Source organism: Saccostrea cucullata, unplaced genomic scaffold, assembly GCF_032062105.1.
Source record: "Saccostrea cucullata isolate Sc308-1 unplaced genomic scaffold, CSIRO_AGI_Scuc_v1 ctg3629, whole genome shotgun sequence".
Classification (NCBI taxonomy): Eukaryota; Metazoa; Mollusca; class Bivalvia; order Ostreida; family Ostreidae; genus Saccostrea; species Saccostrea cuccullata.
In genome coordinates, this window is record NW_026922632.1 from 148,789 (window position 1) to 155,971 (window position 7,183).

General features: G+C 32.2%; 1 long non-coding RNA gene across 1 annotated transcript; it reads right to left on the reverse strand.

Annotated features, from left to right (window-relative positions):
• Positions 1 to 2,130: 2,130 nt before the first annotated feature.
• On the reverse strand, positions 2,131 to 6,852 carry LOC134262105 (uncharacterized). Its single transcript, XR_009990944.1, has 3 exons — positions 6,837 to 6,852; positions 2,431 to 2,505; positions 2,131 to 2,289 (listed from the first exon to the last, which is right to left on the reverse strand). It is a non-coding gene; the product is annotated as an uncharacterized LOC134262105 (long non-coding RNA).
• Between the last annotated feature and the right edge of the window lie 331 nt (positions 6,853 to 7,183).

The following is a 7,183-nucleotide window of genomic DNA, read 5'->3' on the forward strand; positions in this document are numbered from 1 at the left end:
AGGGTCGCTATTCCACGCTGATACCACGCTGAGGTGTAACGAATGCGACGTTTTGATGTAGTGATACTGATGTATTGATGTATCGTAAATAATGCCATCAAAAATGGCGTATGCCTATTTACGAGTCGTGTTCAGCTTTAAACTTCTTCTCTAAAACCACTGATTAAATATCAACCAATTTGGTATGCTGCATTTATGGGTGAGGAGGAACAAAAGTTGTGAATTTAATTATCTCTCCCCCATCCCCCAAGGCCTGAAGGATGGGGCAAACAGACCCATTAAGATTAATGCAGTCTTAAAAAAATCTTTTTCTTTACTACTGGACATCAAGCAGTCAAACTATTGGCATGAATGTGATAAGCATTGTTCCCTCTATTAAAATTGTGAAATTCATGGCCCCAGGGTAAGGATTCTGGTGTTAGGGTAGGACTCACGACTCTTGATTATATGGGGAAAATGAATTAATTCTTTGAAACCTTCTCCTATGCTCCTGGGTATTTTGCAAACAACTAAATGCAAATTTATGATGGGAAGGGTTGTCTCTTTCAAAATTTTAAATTTCATGGCTAATGGGTCATGTGGTTCTTGTGTTACGGCGCGGCTCCTAAATATTAAGCTGATGAACTATGTACATTGTTATGAAAGATGGGAGCCTCTTCCAAAGTTGTGAACTTCATGGCCCCTTGGTCAGAGGTTCTGGTGTTATTGCAGGGCTCTGATGACTATATAGTGAAAATGCATTAATTCTTTAAACATTTTCTGCTCTGCTCCTGGGTATCAAACCAATGATCCTAGTACATTGTTAAGATGAGGAAGGATGTCTCTTCCAAAATTGTGAATTTCATGGCCCTAGGTCAGGGGATATGGTGTTATTAATAATTTATTTAAATAAAACTTATGACTTATGGTTTATTTTGTAGAAAGAAAGGATTATACAAATGAAATACATGGAGATAACGAACAGTATTCAAGCTCAAAGTCAATTAAACAATACAAAATAGGAGCCGAGCAAACACGGACCTCTTAAATATTAGAGGTGGGATCAGGTACCATGGAGGAATGAGCATCCCCTGCCGACTGGTCACACCAGCCGTGTGCTCCTTGTCATGGTCGTGGAATAACGGAAAGATTTGTCCTCAATTATGTGTGTAAATTATGGTCTAACAATTACAAAAAATGTAGTACGTAAAACGTCAGCCAGCATTACTAACTAATTATGTTATAATTCATTGATATACCTTGATCAGTTTTAATTTCATGGCGATAGCCCACGAACTTTCTGATAACCCCTCGTTTTTCAAGGTTTTATAATAATAAGTAGATGGAAGTACAACATATTTCATGTACAGTTCATAACTTGCATTACGGAATTACTCCAAACTTGACTGGTTCTGATGATATCATGAAGCATCAATCATGCTTTTATTTCTCAAATTAGAATTTTGCACTATTTTTGACAGAAAATGCCCCAAATAAAATTTCCTGGTTCGTCATTTTAAAAAAAAAAACTTGATAAATTTTTCCCCTAAAATTACCAGCAGAATATATTCAGTCAGAGATGCTTTATCATCAGAATACGGGGGAAAGTTGCACTTTATTATGGGGAAAGCTTCGAAGAAATATATTTCATTATATACATATATTTCTTCAATCGGAGCTGGCCATTCCCCATAATAAAGTGCAACTTACCCCCGTATTCTGATGATAAAGCATCTCTGACTGAATATATTCTGCTGGTAATTTTATGGAATTATATACATATAATTTGAAAATTATTCATCTAATGATTGTTCATATGCATCATTTTGTTCATAATCCATGTACGAATATGGTACATTTTACGAGTATGAAGAAAGTTGGTTCAGTGTTTAATTGCCAGCCTGATTTAGAAGGAATTAACAACAATTTAGCTTAAAAAAGAAAAAAGAGACATTTACTGTGAATCATCAATTTACTTTGAAATACATTTTTAAATTAAAAATCAACTGTATTTAAAAACCATATATGCTTTTTTCTGTGTTTTGATGGACACTTATTATATCTAACTTAAAAATAAGATTACACACTTGTCAAATACAATTCATTTCTGATCTAACTATTGAAACAAACTGCTATACGAAGGAGGGGGCTCATCTGGCCAATCTTCAAGGCCATCATCTGGTAACGATGAGGATTCAGTTAAAACAGCTGGGACAATATGGTATTCCTCCTGCTCTGTATTTCCAGGAGGTGGAGGGGAAATCGGCAAATCTCTAGTTTCTTCTCTATAGCTATTTATGTCGATATTTTCTGTTGGTGACATAGAAGGATCTAAAAATGTTTATGTTGTAAAAGAAGGATATGTAATAAACAGTATTAACATTATTTGATATTTATCCTTTCTAAAGGAAATAAATCTTTTCTGATGGACATATTCTTTAGAAGACATACCATGTACGACAACATCTAACAATGACGGTGACATATGGATATTTGTTGGCGTAATACATATAGATGCTTGATTAACTGAAAATATAAATGTATAAAAGATTAATCCATAAGTTTTTTTTTAAATAAACTGTTAATTACATACAATGTTAAATATCTGATATTGTTTAAATTATTCTATATAAGTTGGATGGCCTAGCTTTTTGATCATCTAATCATGTTACACACAATACATGTATGTGATTAAGAACAAATGTAGAAGCATTTAAGTTTATGTATATGTAGGAAATAGTCATAGAAATACTCAAAATGAAACAAAAACAAAAAAAAATTAAAGTCTTTGAAAGAATGTGGACTTAGCGCCCTAGTTTGGATCTTTTCTCTACTAAGCTGTAAATTAGGTGAATCCAAAATATTTTATCAGCAATTGAAGAGTAACGTTAACGTACACTTGATAATATAAGGTACATGTAGAACATTTGTACAAAAAGCAAGGCCATGTTGCTATGAAACAAAATTGATCCATCTGTAAATTTGTGTCATCGTCCGGAATTTGATATGTACTCAAAGTCTTTTTCTCATCTTCTCTTACATGTACTCTAGAATATCAAATATGTGTATTGTATATTACTGTGGGCAAAGTCAATGTGAAATTAAAAAAAACATTGAAGGAAGTGTAATAAAATATCAAATTTGCTAAATTCTGAAAATGGCAATCAAACACGCTCCAACACGTAATTTTGATGAAGATCAGGTTGAAGAATACATGTACAATGTAATTGTTTTCTTGAGTACATTTGCAGGTGGACAACACATGGTGAGTTGTAATTTTAATCAAATAAGGTTTATTTTCAAATAAAGCAATTTATGTTAAAAATACCCTATGTGTCATCTATGTGGCTGTCAAAATATGTTTAATTGTTTGGTTAATTTTAATATACTTTTTATCTGTAAATCACATAATTATATAAAGCCCCCCTTTTTTATGTTATCCGTTTTTATCCGGTTCATTTAATTTTACCAAAGCGCTTATTTTGTCTCAGCCAATCAGATTGCCGCGCAAGGCATCCTATTTATATTATTTTCTGTGTATCTCGGAGTGCTGCTGAAAAAATTTGATGGACAAGAAGGCAACCATCACCCCACTCCATCCCCCACATTTATTTTTGTTTTTTTAATAACTGTTCTTAAGGGGGCGCTTTTTATGCACCACTTTTGTTTCCAATAAAGTTTGATGTTGTATTTTACCACATCATCACATCTCTGTGTTGTTACAATATGGTGGCTGGGAGACCACTGTTTTATAATCATTTATTGAACTTCATTTCTAGTCAAACTTTCCATGATTCTGGTACATGAATGTCTCCCAGCAAAATTCTTTTGTAATTGTTTTATGAATTTCATTTTTTCATCATTTAAATAAATGACATTTTTTTTACAATTAACATCTCTTCTGTTTTGATTTTTGGAAACAATCTGAGCTGCTATGTTGCCTTGGTCTGCCAATAAGGTTTTAACATAAAGTTAATTGAAGTCAAAACGAGGTTAATGTAATCATAACAATTGAAGCGAAAAGTTTCCTTCGGACATGTTTTTGTAAAATTAGTATGAACGTACGTTTGTTGTGATTTCTCCTTCTAACATGACATCATTTTGTTCAATATTCAACAACAGTTTTCCTAGGAACAGCCTACAAACATGCGCTGACTAGGTATGCAGACGATGAAAAACGCGTGACCTTGATTATTTATATATTGACATTCAATAAATCTTTGGACTCCAAGCCTTCGATTTTTATTTAGATTTCCTCTAAAAGAGTGTCTTAAATTCCTTTTTGTATCATGAATATACGGTTATGATCTCGAGGTACATAAAAATTTATGAAACTTTAGTTAACAGCAATTTTTCTGAAGAGTTAAGTCCACTCATTCTTTGGTGAGTTGATTTCTCGATAAATAAACCTGAATGTAAATCGATCGTTAGATTAATGCAAAGTGCATGATAAACATGTCAATTTAGTGGGACTATCTTGGTGTCTCACTTTAGTGAGCAGGGACAATTGAAATTGTGGGGAGAGGCCTAATGTATTATGAATATATTAGAAAGCATTTCTCATTTAAAGTAACAATTCGCCAGTTATGCAAATTATAAATGTATCTCACGTTTCCAACTATCGATGACGCCCTGGCACGACAAACTATCTACCGGTAAAAAGCAATTAGGAAAACCATCTTTGATTATTAAAAAATGTAGAATTTTTTTTTCGGTATATTCTGTAAGTGTAAAGTTATTAAATTAAATACCTGAAGATGTACTATTAGTTCGATGTAGCCTTGCCTCTGGTCCTCTGTCGCCACAATGCATTTTAAAACAAGCTATTAAGAGGCAAAGAAACAGTGCTCCATGCACACAAATGGCAAACACAATTATTACAATATTCGTCGGATCCCTGGAAAATATAGAGATTCGCCAGATTAAGTTTAAATGTAAGGTCTTAAAGAAATGTCAAGTTCTTACATGTATGTGAATGCTACTTTATTTTAATTTTTAACTTTAACTTTGGACAAAAATTTATTTGGGTATTTTCTAAGCCATGAGACATTAGGGTATAAAGTAAGAGTACTCTTCCTTGTGTCATAACATGTTATGATTTGAAATTTGAGGGCTTTTTACTTAAGTTATACAATGTTAGGGTAGAAAATAAGAGGGCTGTTCTGAAAAAAATCGAGACTTTAACTTAATCTTCATGGAAAAAGAGTAAATTGGACAAAAGTTAAAGAACTAATAATACAAAATGCAAAATGTTTTTTTTTTGAAAGCATCTTTGGATACGTCCTGGTGAAATTAAATGCATTGAACACATTACAATTACAGTTATACAATCAATTTAACGTTACTTCAGCGTTCAATTTGTTTCTGTGACATAATAAAATAATGCAAAATGTTTCACGCCCATTGATAGAACATTTTCACTTAAATGTCAGCAGATTTTCCCGTTCATCCGCTTATGACAATTAAGGAACACACTGCATTTGTGACTAGTAAAAAAGGGATGCATACTCCTGATACCTGATCGAGGTCTGCATTTGCTCTTCTCCTGACTTGTATTTTAAAATAAATTGTAGCGTTTAATATAATCTTTTCTTTATCTCCATAGTTAGTTCACATGAATTGGGTCGGGGGCATTCATTGTCTTTTTTTCCAGTGAACACTTTATACTTTTCTAGGAATCGAATTGGTGCAAGTGTTTTTATTTCAATTTCAATTTTTGTAAAAGTTATTACATTTTAAATATTCATGAAATATTTCACGAAGTTGTATCTTGTAGTACCAACTTTAAAACTAATGTTTTTCTAAGTTCTTTTTTTCAAAATGGTAGCATTGTAAATGATTGGTCAAGGTCTTTGAAGTAAGATACCCAACACATTTTTCAGCTATCCATTTCGTTAAATCAAAATATAAAAAATGTGTTAAAGAATATTACCTCTAGCAAGGATGATTAGATCGTTCCCAGCACTTTCTTATTTGTGTTATAGCTAAACAAAGCATCTGATATATAGTCAAACTTTGTTATCCCGAACCTGATGAGACTGAGAAAAGAACTTCGAAATATCCTAGGTATTCGAGATATCGCATTTTTCGTAGGTTAATTAGAAAAATAAAGAAATACGCCAAATTCGATTTTCGTTTTAATGAAGTGGAATTTGTGGGTTGTGTTCCCTGTAGAAATATAATATCGCCAAAAATATTTTGTCAATAAGTACATTAGATTGCTTCTTTATATTACAAAAGTAGACGGACAGAGGATGAGGACTTTATTCCGTTTCCCATCGTTCTCGTGTAAGAAAACTTAAAAATAAATAAAATCTTAAAATAATTTCTCTATCGTGCGCGCAGGGGCATTATGACCTGTGAAAACAATGAGTATGAGGCCATCCTCATAATCACATAATTCTCGAGATATTAAAAGCATAAGTAGATGGAAGTGTAATAAATACATGTATATCTGAATTAAATTTCATAAATATATTACAGATGGAAACAAAAGGACGTTTGGATAAAGAATATAGTGTCTTAGGTGTTTATCGGGAGAAATCTATTAATGGATATAAATAGGAAAGTAAAACATTTTCCAAGAAATTTCATTGAGAATATACTCCAGACACGGCACCTTTTTGGCAATAAAGTAAAACAAGTCACACCTGAACTGAACCCTCAAAATTCTTTTGTCAAAATCGACAGAAAAACAGTCTTTACAATTGGATTAAACAAGTCATCCAAAATACTACCAAGTTATAAACTGTTTTTTCCCATCATTTACACAGCAATTGCTTATTTAAACTAAAACAAAATAAAGTGTTTTAAGATCACTCTTCCATTTATTTTCCTTAGCATAGTTGAATACTCACATGTACATGTATCATTCTCCCCAGTCAAAAGCAAATGAATGTACAACAAAGTAGTATACAAAAAAAAATTAACATATACATTTATTTTTATAATAGGAATTTTAACTTGGAAATTAAAGGAAATATTTATCTTTCGTCAGTTTTTTAAACTTAAGGTATTACGCTTCATTTTCTTAAATGACAATACTTTTAATAGCAAAGAAAAACTTCCCGAGATCTCATGTCAAAATGAACAAAAAATCAAATTAGAAAACAGGGAAATCTGTAACTGACAGTCAATTATTATTTAACAAATCAAAATGCGTTTTTCCTCATTATGCAACAAGCCTTTGTCTATCTGCGTAGGT